General features: G+C 35.1%; 1 pseudogene; it reads left to right on the top strand.

The window, feature by feature from the left end:
- The first annotated feature begins 452 nt into the window (after window positions 1-452).
- LOC125154094 (protein FRG1-like) lies at window positions 453-16464 on the top strand (annotated as a pseudogene).
- Window positions 16465-18722: the final 2258 nt, after the last annotated feature.

Genomic DNA, 18722 nt, shown 5'->3' on the forward strand with positions numbered 1-18722 from the left:
ACAGTCCAGAACAATTTGGTAAACTTCAATTAACCAGCAATACCATCATTTCAAATTTAAGAGTTATATTACTTTAATTAAATGATCTTAGCCAAAAGTTTCCTGTAGTTACTACTAGATATAACAGTTCTACAAAGGTGTATATCAACATTTAATAATTTAATTAAGCAGGGGATTAGTAAATTGTCACTGTTGTATAAAAAGTATTCTTAAGTAAGCCTGACCCCTAATGAAAGACTCTTCTGTTTTTGTTTTAGTTTTGGAAACAGCATGAGTGGGGCAGATGGGCAAAGGGAGAGAGGGGAAGATGGGGGGAGGAGGGGAAGGAGGGAGGGAGGATCCCAAGCAGGCTTGACACTCAAATACAGAGCCTGACACGGGGGTTGATCCCATGACCATGAGGATCATGACCTCAGCCAAAATCAAGATTTGGATGCTCCACCTACTCAGGCATGCAGGAGTCTCAACATTCTTCTGCTGTAAGACAAAATTCTCCAGAAAATGTGGACTTTCTATCAGTTCAGACTAGTCAGATTGCAGTTGACAGTGTGGCAAATTGCAAAAATGACCATAGCTCGCCACCAGTCTTCTCCTTTACAGTATGACTTAGCAGTTCTTTGCATCAAGAAACGGAATTTATTTCTCCACCCCTTGAATTTGGGTTGGCTCTGTGACTTCCTTTGCCAAGAGAATGGTGGCAGATGGCATAGTGTAGAAGTTCCAAGCCTAGACTGCAGAAGGTCCTGCTCTCTTCCTTTCCTTCTCCTGGAGACCTACCTGGCTGCCATTTGAACAAGACTGGACTAGCTTTCTGAAGGTAGATAAACCATATGGTGCACAGAAAAGGCACCCACCTGAAGTTTTCCTAGTCTAACTGAGCATTAGCTGGTATGGTACCTGACTACAAAGATGTGCAAGGCAGTACAGCCAACATCATACACCTACCTAACGTTACATCAGCAGACTTGCCTAGTTGACTCATAGACTCTTAAGCAATAATAAAATGTTTTAAGACAATTAAGTTTTGTGGTGCTTTGGTAAGCAGCAAAAGCTAACTGACCCAGGTAGAAAGAAACCCAAGAAAAAGGGAGAAATTATTGTAATCTTAGTGAAATACATCAGGACAGCTACAGGAAAGTCAATGATGAAAGCCCCGTAGGAACTACTAGAACCCAGGGGTCAATCTTATGCTTCTTCTTCTATATATCACTCAACTAAGGCTAGGGTTACATTGCACAAAAGGACAGCTCTTTAGCAACACTACTGAGAACACTGTCAGAAAAAGAGGTTTAGGAAAGATATCCATCGCAAACTCTTGTTCAGTTGTGAGAAGACCTGTGGTTTTAGTCATAGATAGTACATTATCCATTAATACCCATCCCTCCTACTACGAAGACCACTTCATGACTCCTAATGTATATTCTGAAACCCCATCCACTGATGTGAACCTGTCTGTGTATCCAAATTTCCTCTTTCATCCTGTTTTATACTTTAGTACCCTAACTCCCAGCTGATTTTGGCAAAATCATGTAATATTCTTTCACAGTAACAATATCTAGAAAGTAGAAGAATCCCTTTTTAATATTCAAGAGTCTGAGAATCCATGCAACTCAAGGAACCCACTAAGTGCAAGGTAGCGTAAGCAGGAATATACATTCTTTGAATGTCAGGTCAATTCATGTTCTGGCACAATCACATTATGACTGATTTTTACTAAGCATGTGTTCATGAAATTCATGTAAATTCAGGTAAAATAAAGACTTTTTGTTTTAAAGTCTGAGACCTGAATCACTGACTACATTTTTGTTGGAAATAAGTGAGTGATCTTGCTGAAAGTGATATGACCTAAAAAGTATGTTAAAATGTTTTACTAGAAAATATATTTGTTAAGCAAAACCAAGTGAGAATAGAAAGATATTTTTTAAATTCTCATTATTCATGAATGTTAGGTTTGAAAATTTTTAGATTAAAAATTATTGTTAGACGTAGGTCTAAACTTAAATACAAAATCAAACCTTTGAATCTATTCAGTTTTTGAAAGGGTAGCATTTTGGTGGCTCCATCAATGATAATCAATGGTAGTCAGTCATGTCAATATAATCTTGTGCAAATGGAGGATGGTAATCAATTTTCAAAAGAATAAGGTTTTACTAGATTTGGTGGCTCTGAAGAGATGCATGTTGTGTGCGTTTTGCGTTTCATTTTGGAATTGAACAGTCTACACAATTTTGTAACCATATATATGATATATATTGTATACACACACACACACACACACTCTGGAGGGTTCATATCATGTTATTTTCAAATGATCCATTTCATCTAATGTCATTGTTTTTACAAGATGAGTTTTATAATGTATGGTAATTTAAAATTGCTTGAAGAAAATATGCTGAGAATTTTGTGACAAAAATATAATGTATCATATACATTGTAAAATGCTACATCTAGCTTAATCATATATATATTTACAAAATGAATTATTGGACACCTATTACTTAATATTGCTTTCTTCATTGTAAATGCTTTCTGTTTATGTCTGTTATCCATCCATTTATAAAGAAATAATTGAATTATCAAAACATATATCCTTCAAGCAACTGTGGACAAAAAACAAATGCACTTTTTAAAACCAGTGGCATTTCTAATGAAAGGTATTTCACTGAAGAGCCCTGGTGAATTTTATCTAAAACAATAGTGTTTAGAAACAAGTATTTGGTGACTGGATGTGCTCAATGTTGTTGAATACAACTGCTTCTAACCTTCTCAGCAAACAGAGCTAGGAAATATACATTTGTACATACAAGACATCTATACTTACCTATCTCTTTATCAATACCCAACACCGCGAGTTCATACCAATAACTCCAATTTCAGTTCAAATTTAAAAGCTTCATTTAATTTCCCCCCCTTGCTTTATTTGTTGTGCTTCTCTCTCATTGTGGTACCCAGTATTCAGAATAAAATAAATTTGCTTGATCTTTTCAGTCTTAGACTATCAAAAGACAAATGCATCTGCGATTTTTTGGGATGTTCTCAGACACATCTCCACAAGAATTCTTCAACAAGGACTTCATTTTGCCTTCATTCCTGAGAGTTGCTATTTTTGGGGTATGGAATTCTGGGTTGAACTATTTTTTTCCCCAGGAATTTTGAGATGCAATTTCATTGTCTTTTGGCTTCCATGGCTTCTGAAAAGAAAAAACTATTGTAATTCTAATCCCTATTCTTCTCTATATAAATTTTTTTCTTCTAACTTCAAAATGTTTTCAGCTTTATTGAGGTATGACAAATAGAAATTGTATATACTTAATATGTACACTTGATGTTTGAGTATATGTAGACACTATAAAATGATCCCCCCAATAAAGCTACCTAGTATTTTTATCACCTCACATAACTTTTTTTTATGGTGAGAGCACTTCAGATCTACCCTTTTAGCAAATTTCAAGTATACAATACAGTATTGTTAACTGGAGTCAGCATGCTGTATGTCATATTTCCAAACCTATTCATCTTTCATAACTGAAACTTTCTCCCATCAAATAAACATCTCCCCATTTTCTTCATCACCCAGAGTCCTGCCAGCCCCATTCCTCTTGGTGCTTCCAGAAGTTCAACGATTTTAAATTCCACATATTTGTCTGGCTTATTTCACTTAGTGTAATACCCTCCAAGTTCAAGTAGGAGTCCAATCGCAGACAGGTAAGGACGTTTGATATTGTCCAACAGCTTTTGGATGTTCTGGGGTTGACTGTTGCTACTGTTAGTTCTTTTCTCATTTTGTGTCCTTTCCTAGGATGTCTTATATCTACTGACAAGCCTGCCAAAACCTTTTTTGTCTTTCTACCTGTTATTGTTGTTAGTGTTTCCATTGACTCTTTCCTCTGCTTTCCATCTTGCTCCTGTTATTGGTAAAGGATGTCCATCCTGTGCACTCGATGCCTTTACATGGTAAGCATTGTTATTTTAACACCCTTATCTGATATTGTCAACATCTGGTTCTTCGGTTGAGTATATGTTTATTGTTCTGTCTCTTGGCATTGTGATTTTGTGTTTGCCTCAAATTTTTTTTTATCAAATCACGGTCATCATGCAAACACAGGAACACTGAGTTATATAGCATTTACCTCTGAAAATGGACATACCTGTTCCTGTGCTCAATTTTTAGTTTTAGCTGGAGTTAGTTGAATCAACCTCTTCCAGAGTTGGGCTGGTTTTGATATGTGTTGTTAATCTGGGTAACTTCTACGCATCCACTTCCATTTGTTTCTTGCATTACCTGGGGTTAGGGTGTTGGCTTGGTTGCTGTAGGGGTTTTCTTCAATGCTGCTGTTCCATGTTTAAGTTTCAAACTTCCTGGTGACTGGTGCCTAAGAGGGAAGCTCTAAGTATGTGTCCCTCTCCCAATGGCAGTCTGTGGCTGCTTTTGACTCAGTGTTTGCTGCCATGCCAGTGGAGTCAGGTGCCAGGGGAGTCTAGGTTGGGGTCTCAGAGATGTGTCTTTCGTGGTGATATAACTTTTACTCCTATGGAGGCCAAACTCCACCTTTTTTGGCAACTATTTTGTGGAAGAGGATTTCTTGTCTTTTCTTCGGAAGTAGGGAATCTCTAAATTTTCCCACCATTGGCCTGTTGTAAAGATTTTTTTCCTTTTTGTTTTGTCTTTAGTTCCTCTCCACTAGCCACACAGGATCCTCACAGGTGCTCACAAAGATTGCCGCCCGTCTCCAGTAGCTTAAGATGCTTGTTCTGCAGAACAAAAAAATTGTCCCTGTGGACCACTTTTTCTTCCTTCAATGGCAGCAACTTTTATCCTTCAGTTCTGTACCACTCATGGAGGCTTTATTCAGTAAGTGCCTCACCCCTAATCATCTTCGTAGCCAGTAGAGGTCTCTGAAGAAAGCCTGTAAATGCATCCTAACTCTCTTTGTGTCTGAAGCTCAGAGGGGCCATATACACTCCCCCTAGTGCACGCTCAATGTTTAGCACATTTTTAAGTATTGTAGCTCAATTATTTTTATCCACTCATGTGGTGCTTGGTGTCCATTTTGCTCATGTTATGTCAAGGTGATCCAGGGTTTGTATTCCATTTCTCTTTGGAGGAGCTGGTTTTTCCAAAGAGTTCAGGCTACTTGCTTGCCCTGCAAACTCTTCTCTTCAATAACCTGAAGAAAATTTATGAAAATGTATGCTCTTGTAGTTTATCCACTTTTCCTTCTTGTGAGGACAGCAGCGACCGGTGTTATCAGCTTTCCACCCCGTTCATGGGAGGGGTACCCAGAAAGACGATTTTGAAACTTATTCCACATGCTTTCTTAGAGGACCCCAGTAACGTTAAGCCCCTACTGCCCACAGCATTATACCCACTCCTCAATGACCCTTTATTGATTTTTCGTACTTTCCTGTCACCTTCTCCTGCTTTCTCTACTCTGCACATCTTTCTGGGATTTACTCCTAAATAAAACCACCATCACTAAAGTCTTTTTAATACTATATTCCAGAGGGACTCAAAATAAGACACATGTGTTTCACCTCATGTCAAAACTTAGTTGTCCTCATGCAGCTGAAGTCATGCCTAGAACTGGGAAATAAATGTACTCATAGATCTAATGTATGTTTGTTTGTTTTTTTGCACTTAATTTTTCTATTTCTCTCCCCCTCTCTAAAGGAAGGAAAATCATCATTTTTATGAGGCATAATGTATAACCTCTGTGTATAATTTCTACTGCTTAAGAAACCTACCCTTTCTTCCATGCAACAACTTGCCATATTCTGGATAATTCTAATACATTTTTTAAAACAAGTTTGGTGGAAAGGACTTCACTTAGTATCAGCAGTAAGGTAGTAAGCTATCTTTCTAACATTGTTCTAAAATCATTTGTTTTGGGGGCACCTGGTGGCTCCATTGTGTCTCACTTTTGATTTTGACTCAATTTACTATATCACAGTTTGCCAGGACTGAGCCCCACATCAGGCTCTGTGCAGACAGCATGGAACCTTCTTGTGATTCTTTCTTTCTTTCTTTCTTTCTTTCTTTCTTTCTTTCTTTCTTTCTTTCTTTCTTTTCTTTCTTTCTCTCTTTCTTTCTTTCTCTCTCTCTCTCTCTCTCTCTCTCCCTCCCTCCCTCTGCCCCCCCACCCACACACACTTTCCCTCTCTCTCTCTCTCTCTCTCAAAATAACTTAAAAAAATAAATATAAAATCACTTGTTGCATATATTGCCCTGCCCTCTATATTTCTGAAACTGTGTACTATTTCTTATAAATTCTGTCATGAATTATATGTTTTTGTTTAAAATTATCCATGTACAAAGACATTTAGAAAAGATATTTCTAAGTTAAACAAGAATTTCATTTAACTATACTGCACAAACCTTAAAAACATCTCATTCCAGGGGTGCCTGGGTGGCTCAGCCGGTTGAGCGTTGGACTTCGGCTCAGGTCATGATTTCGGGGTCTACGAGTTCGAGCCGTGCGTCAGGCTCTGTGCTGACAGCTCAGAGCATGGAGCCTGCTTCGGATTCTGTGTCTCCCTCTCTCTGCCGCCCCCCCCCCTACCCCCACCGTTCATTTTCTGTCTTTCTCACTCTCAAAAATGAATAAATGTTAAAAAAAATTTTTTTAATCTCATTCCAAAAAATTCACTTATAAATAGCTAGATCAGAAAAAGGTTATGCACGTGGAAAATACCATATTTTCTATGAATTTCTTGGATTACGAGATTAACTGCATAAATATGAGTTCTGGTGTTGCATTTTTAGACAAGAGGCTCAGAGCTCAACTCTTTATCTGAAGTTCTCTGGCCTTAAAAATATAGTCCTATTGTTTTCTGAGAAAATAACTTCTCAAAATGCTGTAAATGCATTTTGGCTTGAGGCAGATCTGGAAAGGTCCAGGAATGGATTGTCTGAGCTTTATAATTCTATTCTTGAAGTTAGGTAAAATAAAGAATGGGAAACAAAAATAACTTTTTAGAGTTAAAAAAAATTATTTGGGTAAAGTAGAACTTTAAAAGTTAATGTAGAACTTTTATTTAAAACTAAGATTCATTTAAAATGAATGTTTTAAGATTCAGAAAATATCCCACTTATTTCTAATTTAAAATAGTGTATGACTACAATAATTCACTAATATATGACCAAATTATGGCTATACCTTTCATCTACATTCTGCCTAAAATCATGATATGATCGTAATGTACTCATTTATAAGATGATTAAGAACAGTATGGATTTTATTTTGCTTGGTTTAGTTTACAAAGTAAATCAACAACTTTTAAGAGAAGATTATTTTATTGCTCACATAATCGAGCATTTCCATGATAATGAAGTATGTTTAAAGTCACAGGGGAAATTGGCAGTTGATCATTCAGGGAGGAAGGGATAGATCTCTCTTCCTTTATCATTCAACTTTCTGTGATTTAAAAACAAATAAATTTCCTGATTTTTAGAGAAAATTAACTTTTTTGGCACCACAAACATTATTTGCATCAATTTTTCAGAAATAAAAATGTTTCTTTGTCATGTGAATAAGTTATACGTTAGAGCTCTTTTAAAAAGCTCCAAAGAAAAAGCTTTTAAAAAGTTGGAAAATTTTTAAATGTTTTCAAGGAACTAGAAGATAATTAATGAATATATTTTATAATTTTAGAATATGGCTTTATTATTAATTTCCCTCCCAGTGTGCATCGTATTTCACATGAGTTAAATATATGATCCAACCATATGTTAATCTTTCCCTTGAAACTAATGATGAAATCTAAATAGACACTGAGCATTCTGCTACCAAGAAATGAAAGTTAATATCACAATAGAAGAGCAAAAATACATGGCAAAAACGTGGATGTTTTTCACCCTCTATGTCAAGCTATTCCTCACCTGAAGACAGATTTTGTAATGTGATTTCTTGTCTCATCAAAATAGAATATAAAATTTGTTTAATATTATGAATATTAGTTTCTAATCTTAGACCAGTGGAGATTTAATTTTTGCCCTTGCATTATTATACTAATTTTAACTAGTCTAATAATGAATTTTTCAAAGAAGACAAAAAAGGATAACACTAATAATGGTGATAGTAGTGCATAAAGAGGTAGAGGGAAGCAGAGAAACAAATTTAAATGGCTATGAAAATTACTATGTTGCTTACCCACATACATTAAAAAGTGGATTACTCAAAAATAGTTGACCTTCATCTCACAAAATCTCTCTGCATTACATTCTGAAAATCATGTTCTACAAATAAGCTAGTACACGTTCCCATAGAATCCTTATGAAGTAGGATAAGCAATATAAAACAAAACAAAAAACCACCTTGAGTATTACATAAAAAGGGATTGATTTATAATTAGCTAAAAATAAAAAATGCTATATCCAATTTTGTAACTTCTGTCAATATTGAAAGAGAAGTTTCTTTATCACATTTGTGTTTCACAGCAAAAGGATGATTAATAGGAAAGAGAAGACTGGCTGAGCCCAAGAGCCTAGCACTGAAAAGTTTTGCACACATAAATACATGAACACACACACACACACACACACACACACACACACACACACACCAGAGACCCACACATGAAATACTGTCTTGGGATTTAGGTATTAAACCGGTTTGCTAACTACGTAAAGATCATCTATGTCATAATACCTAAAAGATGTTCTTTAAAGTTATGCATTAAAAATTAGCTCTCTTTAATATTTTTCACCTAGTAACAGGTATGTGTCTCTTCATAGCACTTGTCACACCTATAGTTTTAAGTTAGTTTTTTGTGCCTATTTGCCTAACATCTCTTTCTCCATACAATCATTGATGATATGGATCATAGTCATGTTTGTCCATCATAAACTCAGTGCGTGACACAGTGCCTACAACGTGACAGACACTTAATACCTGTATCTATTGAACAAATGTGAGTGTTTAAAGCAATGAAAGGATGCATTCTTGAAAACATCACAGTTTTCCAAACAGTGATAGAAATAATTTTCCCTTGGTATAAGATCAGTACTGAGCTCTAGGTGAAAATTCGAGATGTTACTGCTCTCAGAATACCTCACAAGTCAAAGCAATGAAGTGAATAGAGCCTTGGACTAGGTCTATGTCTCAAGAAAAATTAAGTTACCGTTCGACTTACACGGTACGGTGTAAGACCAAATGTTGCTACCAAACCAAAATGAGTCTTTGTAGGTAATGGGTATCATACTCCTTTAAGGAAATCTTAGGACAGTCCCAATGGACTAGGAGCAGGCTTTGAAGTCTGGTCCTGCCCAATGTCCCCAGGGAAGCTGTGGAAGCCCTCACTGCCTCAAGTACCTCAATGAAAAGTGAGTGACCTAACATATCTGAGGAATAGGTATTACTTGTAAACCTCTTAACTGAATGCCTGGCACATATCAGAAGTTTTGGTATAGGTTAGTTTTAATAATTTTGACGACAATTTAAAGTTACGTTTTATGCCTTGCATTTGTATATGAACGGTGCTTCAGGAGGCAAATTTTCTTTTGATAAGAAAGGACTAGAAGATAGTCAAGTTAACCAACAGCTCAATAATTCAATCATATATATATATGATATATATATAATATATATATATCATATATATACATACAATATATATTATATATTACAATATATATTGTAATATATATATAATATTATTCAGTGACCAAAACACAAATATATAAATATATATTTATAATATATTATATATAAATATATATAAATATATATAATATATTATATATAAATATATAAATATATATAAATAAAATATAAATAAAATATAAATAAATATATATAAATATATTTATATATAATATATTATATATATTTGTGTTTTGGTCACTAAATATATATAATATGTAAAATAATATTTGTCAATAATTCAATCATATTTATACACAATATAGGATATACATTAAAATATATATTATATATGGTATACTATATAATATAGTATAGTATAATTATAATTATATAATATATAATTATATATTATATAATTTAATTATCTATGTATAATTCAGTGACCAAAACACAAATATATATATTATATATATAATATAAATAATATATAAATAATATATAATATATAATATAATTAATATATAATATAATATAAATACATACATATTAATATAATATAATATAATATAATATAATATAATATAATATATAATAATATTCAGTGACCAAAACACAAAAATCCTCTAAGAATAAAGTTTGACTTCTAGTAGATGAGGCAGACAGTGACCAATAAACATAATAGTTACATAGTATGTTAGGGGATGTCAAGTACTATATAAAAAACAAAAGACATTAAAATGGAGTAGGACTGAGGGTTCAATATTGGCAGAGGTTAGGCTACAATTTAAAAAAAGATAGTGAATACATCTTCAAGGTTCATTGGCACAGACTCAAAGGTAGTGAATGTGTTAGGCATGTGGAGAATATGCCAAGTACAGGGAAAAGCCAGTGCAAAGGCCCTGTGACAAGAGTAACCATGACGTAATCAGGGAACATCAAGGAAGCCTATGTGGCTGGAGTTGGGTGAGTGGGGGCAATCATATAGGAACTTCTCTATTTTTCTTAATCTTCTGATATCTTTCCCTTAGTTGCTAAGATGTTGAATGAAATATATTTTAGTGTAAATTAATCAGTTATATATTTTTAAAATTATTATTTAATAGTTAATTTTGTTTGTCTCATAGAGCTTATAAAACACCAACATCTTACAAGAACCTGTGTCTGATATTTTTTCCGTAAGTGACCAGGGGTTGATATAATTTTCTTTCACATCATCAGGTCTCTTAACTGGTACTATCTTCAATCAAACTTACATTCTTCTCTCCCAAACCTATTTTGTTTCAGCATTTCTTATTTGGTGATGGTCACGTAAGAATCGAACAGCATAGTTGTCCTTTGCTTTTCTGACTCCCTGATTCCTCTTATGTATTGAATCATCAAGACTTGCTCATCTTTTCCTTTCAACAGTCTTTCCATTCTCAGTTCTACTTCTTCAGCTCGGGGGCGATGGGAAGGCTTCTAACCTACTTTTTATACCACTGTCAAATTAAGTGTGGTGAGTGTGCAATTCTCCATTAAACTGTTCTAGCAGGACAAATCGATAACTGGTGGATGGGGTTACAGCAGCTCTTGAATCTCTCCATCCCTCGGCCCCTCCTTGTCTGTCCCATATTAATTGGGTAGTAATTTAGCCCTGGCTCCAAGTGGGACTAAGTATATGTTAACAGGCACCAGCGTGGTATTTTTAGTGGCTTTCCAATACCGTTAAGCCAAAATGCTCCTTCTAGTGCTGACTGAAGCAGCAGAAAAAGTAATGAGAAACCTGATTTATGACCTTATTTAAAAGACAAGTTTGTAAAGATAAGGGTACTCTTAGGGTGGGGAATTCGCATGATAGATGAAGTTAGGGAGTAAAGGTTGCTGCAATACCCCCAAAAGGCGACAACATCGTCTTCCAGGGAAACCGAAGAAAGCAAGCCACCCAGGTGCTTCAGAATAAAAGACAAATTCTTTTTCCAACAAAGATTGGATTATATTTGTTTGCAGTGATTTTATGAATTTATATATTATACATTATATATATACATATACATTATATATACATATATACATAAATAATAGTGTATAATTTATATATTACACATTATATATTATACATTATATATATGTATCATCCCATAGCTTGAAATGTCAGAGATATAAAAATATCAAATTTATGAATAGTCTAAAATGCAAAAGGTATAGTTGTGTCATTGTCATATTCCACTGAAATTTCACTGAACTTGGATTCAATGTCTAAAGAAAACCTAAAATGAAGTAAGAAATGCAACTTAGACACAGACAGACTTTCTATTTATATAAAAAAAATCAGGTTTCAACAAGTGGATGATTTTTCTTAACGTGACATCTTTTGGCCCCAAATATTCACCCATTCAGTGTCCTAGAACTTAGCACATGATTTATAACCCTCAAATAATCTGTGCTATATAGCTATAGTTACAAAATTGGATGACTGGATGAACGGAGACACACAGCCTAGATTTGAGACTCAGGTCAATGCAATTTTAGGCAAGTAAGTTATTTTATCTTCATAGGTTTCACGGATTTTACAACTGAGACGATGATGTTGACTTGTTGATCTCTAGGACCCAGCTCAGTAGAAAGAATGGCCTTGAGAACAAAGAAAGAAGATCTATATCTGTATCTACCTTTATCTGTATCCATCCCCATCTCTCAATTGAAAAGCCACATAATTCAATTGGAAAGTAAAATGTAGCTCACTTATTTCCATTATTTCTATTAAATCATGGATTTCCATTATTTCTATTAAATCATGGCTATGTGGTCAGGGCGATTCTCCCAAGGGCACTCTTGCACACAATGTTCACTTTATGTGAAACCAAAACAATAATTTAAGGAGCTCCAGAAGGTACGTGAGTCCATTACAAAACTCCACTTGGCTGCATCCCTTAAAATTAAAAATGAGTAAAAGTTAATGCTTCCCGCAGAACTTTAATTTCTGAAAATGCCAAATGCACACATACATCTGTTCCTTTTCCCATCCTATCAACATGGTCATAATTGAGTTACTGCCTCAAATTCAATATGGCATGTATATACATGAAAAGTGATCTAAGTGCCTTCAACAGAAGGATAGAATATACATCTTATAATTCTTTGTCAATTATTAAGTTAAATACATTAAAAATAGACATGTATAGATAGGACATTTTCTTAACGGGGGTAAAAACTGTGTAAACACAAATATTGCATTGTATCCCTGACTGTATTATAAAGTTACAATATAGACTTTATAGTGATTATTTTAATATATATTAAATGATTTTCGGAAGCACTCGGTCAGAGCCTCTTTCTCTCTCTCAGCTCTTTAAGGGGAAGATTCAAACAAAGCCATGAAGAAAATATAAAATAATTGCGTAGCAAACACATCCCACAGTACACTTCTGTGGCAAGCAGAATTCTAAGATGACCCAATGATCCCCACCCTCTGTTATTACATCCATAACTAGGATACACTACATGATAAAAGATATTTTGCAGATGTAATTACAGTTACTAATCAATTGACCATATTATCAGTAGATTATCCAGGTGAACCAAGCCTAATGAGGTGAGTCCTTTAAAAACAGTGTTTCCAGGGTGCCTGGGTGGTTCAGTCGACTGAGTATCTGACTTCAGCTCAGGTCATGATCTCACAGTTTGTGGGCTTGAGCCCTGCATCGGGCTCTGTGCTGACAGTTCAGAGCCTGGAGCCTGCTTCAGATTCTGTCTCTACCCCACCCCCTCTCCAAAACAAAAACAAATAAAGATAAAAAAAAATAAAAATAAAAACAGTGTTTTGTTGCACTATATGCTAAGTAACTTGGATGTAAATTTTAAAAAGTAAATTAAAAAAATAAATAAATCAGTGTTTTCTCAGGATGATAATAAAAGAGGAAATCAGAGAGATCCAAATGCAAAACGGATATTATGAGAAAGAGAGAGAGAGAGGCAGAGAGGGAGGGAGAGAGATTTCATTGCTGGTTCAAAGATGGAGAAGGTTTTTAGAAAGGACATGAGAGGATTCTAGAAGCTAAGAATGATCCCAGTTGACATCCAACAAGAAAATCAAAACCTAGTCCTACAACAGCCTGAACTGAATTCTGCCAAATAAGGTGAAGGAGCCTGAAGGCAGATTCTTTCCCAAAGACTCCAATAAAAGGCTATTCCAGTGACACTTGGATCTCAAACTTGTGAGACACTAGGTAGAACCCCCAGTAACGCCCATCTCTCACCTACAGAAGTGTGCAATAAGTGGTTGCCTTAAGCTGCTACATTTGTGGTAACTTGTCCTGCAAAAAATGGAGAACTACTAGCACTTCTAAGGCCTCAGATTCATCTCACGTATCAAAATAAACTGTAAATGAATTTGAAACCTAAGGGAAAAACAAAGCTCCAATTTTTTTTAAATATAGGAAAATGTCTTCTGACCTGAGATCAAAAAAAGGACATTTTAAAAAGAAAAAATAGGAAACACAAAAAGTAATAAAAACATTAAATTTGGATCCACTGAAAATCTCAGAAAAAAACTTGCAGATTCAGGGGCGCCTGGGTGGCGCAGTCGGTTAAGCGTCCGACTTCAGCCAGGTCACAATCTCGCGGTCCGGTCCGTGAGTTCGGGCCCCACGTTGGGCTCTGGGCTGATGGCTCAGAGCCTGGAGCCTGTTTCCGATTCTGTGTCTCCCTCTCTCTCTGCCCCTCCCCCGTTCATGCTCTGTCTCTCTCTGTCCCAAAAAAATAAATAAACTTTGAAAAAAAAAATTAAAAAAAAACTTGCAGATTCAAAGTAGAAGGACAATAAATAAATGTTAAAAAAAAAAAAAAAAAAAAAAAAAACAAAAAAAAAAAAAACAAAGTAGAAGGACAAATTATACACTACAAGAAGATAATTTTTAACATATATTACTTAAAATGATCATTTAATTATAATACAATAAATTTTAAAAATGACAACTCATTAGAAGTCAATCCAACAGAAAAAATTAGAAAATCATGTAAAAAGAGAAATTATATAAAAACTGAAATGGTTTATACATATATGAAAAATACTCAATCTCAGCAGTAAGTAGAGAATTGCAATTTTCCTAGAAATCCATATACTATTTCATGCCTATCATATTGACCAATGTAAAACAGTCTGTATAGCAATAAAAGGGAAATTTGTATGAGGCTTTGGACACTAAATTGCTGTACTTTGGAATCTAATTTGGGATTACCTAATAATGTTGAAGGCTCCAATTTCCATTAGTCAACTATCTTATTTCTAGGTTACTCCTAAGAGAAACTTGCACATATGTTCAGGTGGAGAATTACAACTTGCTTCTAGTGAAAAACTGTAGGCTACTTAAATTGTGGTCTTCCAGCAGAATGTGTAAAATAGAAATGATGCTAAGTTACAGGCACTAGATACTATTCATCTTAAGTTAAATAAATCCCAAGATCCTAAATTTCTAAATACATTATTTTCTAGCATTACATGGGAGTTTCCCATTTCTAAGTACAACTTTTATAACACTAAACCACACACATAAACACACACACACACATACACACACACACACTTCACCAACTGTCAATTTCTCATTTATCTGGCAAATAAAAATACATCCATCACACTAAATAAATTTTAGGGTAAGTTCTGGGAGGGGTCTCCTCTAATCATGAGTCATGTCATGATTTATCAGGGCTTCCTTCTTTCCTTGGTTATTCCTAACAGATAAAGGATGACACTGGATATGGGTTATATTGGTCTTTATTTGGGTTATCTAAGTTAGAAATATTATACACATGGTCCATAACAGTAATGGCAATTCTGGTTTAGCAACCTCCAATCTTTAATAACTTAAATATTACTAACAAAATCTTGTCTTTGAGACAGGGTCTTATTAAAGAAAAGTAAATTTGGAAAGAAAGTTTGAAAATTAAAGAGAATTTAAAAATATAATTAAATGCAGGGCAAAAAACACCAGGGACCCAGGAGGGACACGCCATTCCTGCTGTTGCATGCACTTTCAGGGAGTCTGTGCTCTTTCTTCATTTTGGGACCTCCTTCATCAGTTTCTACTCCAGGGGAGGTATTTTGCCCTTAGTCATCCCCCACCTTTTCATAGAGTATCACTAGAACCAAGGCTGAATACCCCTATGTGAAGTCCGCCAGACTCATGTTCAAGGACCGAGGCTAAGAGTAAGAAGAAAAAGAGTAAACAGAAGAAGAAAAGAGAGAGGATGAAGAAACAACTTCATCTTATAATCTGGTGGACAGTAACAACCTTTGGTGAAATACCAGGAACCATAGCAATTGAAATGGATAAAGGAACCTACATACATGCACTTGACAATGGACTTCTTACACTGGGAGCTCCACATAAAGAAGATGAGAAGAGCCCTAGTACCCCAGAGCACTTGACACCCGGTTAATTGCCTGATTCCAGAATTGTGCTGAAATCTGGCTATGGAAAATACCTTGGTATCAAAGCAGATGGACTTTTGTGGGGTGTTTGGAGCAACTAGACCAAGAGAACAAGGGGAACTAGTCTTTCAAGAGGAGAAAATGGCTTTATTGGCCCCAAATAGCTGCTCAGATGCCATGAAGCAGGCAATATAGAAAAAAAAAGTAAAACAGCAGGAGAAAAAGAAATGATGAAGATTAGATCCTGGGCTGAAAGAGAAATTAAGAAAAAGGATGATATTCCAGAAGAAGACAAAAGAAATGTTAAGCAGTGTGAAATCAATTATGTAAAGAAATTTCGGAGCTTCCAAGCCCACAAACTTAAATAAAGATGACAGTGACATTCTCAAAAAGGCCTGGAGAGATGGGTTTTTGCATCAAACACTTCTGGACAGGAGAGCAAAATTGAAAGCTGATAGATATAGCAAATGACCAGAATTTGTGTCTCTGACTTCTCCTATTTTTTTTTCTGAATAGTCAGTGGAATGAAGTGTTTTTGCAAAATACATATAACATATAAAATTAAATGCAAACACTTATTTATATGCATCCTTATTTTATTAGTTGGGCCACCAATTTTTTTAAGTTACCCTAAATAAAATTCAGAGTTCAAAACTACATGTTTTCTTTCTTTCTTCCCCACCATGGAGGGTTCTTCAGTAAGGGTAGTTAAGATCTATTTTATGAGAATTTCGACTCTTAGAGTAGATGCGTTTCTATTTCTCCTGACGACTACCACTAAAGCCCTTGGAGACACATATATTATTTCCCTGGGTTTACAAAGATCTTTAAATATAAAGGAAACCCAAGAAGAATTTGAAAGGTGGAAAGAAGAAGGCAGAAAGGCTAGGAATCTTGAACCCTGAGAAATGGTATGTGATGATTTGACTGGGCTCTCATTACAACATGTGTAAATAAACAAGGCTGGTTTCTAGGAAAGCTGGCAACATAGAAAAATCAAGGAAAAATAGATAAAAGCAATTCCTCATGGTGTTACTTGAGTAGTATGGAAAGTCTGGATTCTACCCCCACGCAACAGTAATAAAGTAACCCTTCTCTCCCCCACTGGGGTAATATCAAGGAGGCTGAGTAAAGAGGCAGGACTTTCCCCACATTTCTGGAGTAATGAGCCCCATTCACACATCATCAGTGGAAGCAGCGCCCAAAACAGTAACAAAGGACCTCTTCCCTTCATAGATGTGGTATGAAGAGAAGCCTAGCAGGGGGTCTGAACTCTTACTCCTGGGTCAACAAGTAATGATAGTCCTCTTCCCTCCACCTCAGGGTATCAGTGGAAGCTGAATAGGAAATCTGGACTTCCATTCCCATGTGAAAGTAACAGACATCTTCTTCCTTCTTAAAAGAAGTGATTTAAAAATTAGAATGTATCATAAAAGAAATAGAAAGCCTTAGTAAAAAAAAAAAAGAACCTATAAAGAAGAACCGGATGGAAACTTAAGGACAGAAAATAAGGTAACAAAAATTTTAAAACCCGATGGATGTATTTCACACAACGAACTGGACAGAAGAAATATTAGACTGGAAGACAGAATAGAAATTACCTGAACCTAAACAACAGAGAGAAAGTACACTAAAACAAAAACAAAAAACAGAGACTGAGGGACATGTGGGACTATAACAAAAGATCTAAAATCCCAAAAGAAGATGAGGCTAAAAACTTTTAAACTACTTAAATTTGGCAAAAAACATAACCTATAGATCTAAGAATCTGAGCAAACTCCAATAAGGATAAACCATGGCAGATTCATTGTAATTAAACTTGTGAAAAATTAAAGACAGAAAACAAACGTTGAAAGCAGCCAGAGAAAAAACAACACATTACCTACAGTAGAAAATCAACTCTAATGAAAATAGACTTCTTATGAGAATAAGTGAAGGACAGAAAGGAGAGGCACACTATTTCCCAATTATGAACAAAAGAACTACAATTTCAGAACCTTATATTCAGTGAAAATATCCTTTAGTAATGAAGGGAAAATCAAGACATAATCAGATGAAGGAAAACTAGAATTTGTGATATACAGAGAGAGATAGAGATAGAGATTGGCTAAAGAAAGTTCTCTCAACAAAAAGAAATCATTAAAGAACAAACTTTAGAACATCAAAAAGAAGAATATGAAGAATATGGTAAATAAACATATAGATAAATGCAATACTTTTTCTAAGTATTCTTGATATTCCCAAATTATACTTGATGTAAATATATTTTATTTTTTTAATGTTTATTTTTAAGACAGAGAGAGAGCATGAGCAGGGGAGGGGCAGAGAGAGGAGACACAGAATGGGAAGCAGGTTCCAGGCTCTGACCTGGCAGCGCAGAGCCCGTCACGGGGCTCAAACTTGTCAACCACGAGATCATGACCTGAGCTGAAGTCGGACACTTAACCGTCTGAGCCACGCCGGCGCCCCAATATATTTTCTATATGTATATACACATACGTACACATATGTAATAGAACATCCAGAGCAACTAAACATGGACAAATGCAACAGACTTCCTACGTCTTAATGTTCCTAAATTATATTTGAAAAATATACTATATACAATATATAAATAAATTAAATAGGCATGTGTATGTGTGCGTGTTAACACCTCAAGCACCTACTAAAAATACTACACAAAGAGATACACTCAAAAACAACAATAATAAATAAAGGAACTGTAAATT

This window comes from Prionailurus viverrinus, chromosome A2, assembly GCF_022837055.1.
Source record: "Prionailurus viverrinus isolate Anna chromosome A2, UM_Priviv_1.0, whole genome shotgun sequence".
Classification (NCBI taxonomy): domain Eukaryota; kingdom Metazoa; phylum Chordata; class Mammalia; order Carnivora; family Felidae; genus Prionailurus; species Prionailurus viverrinus.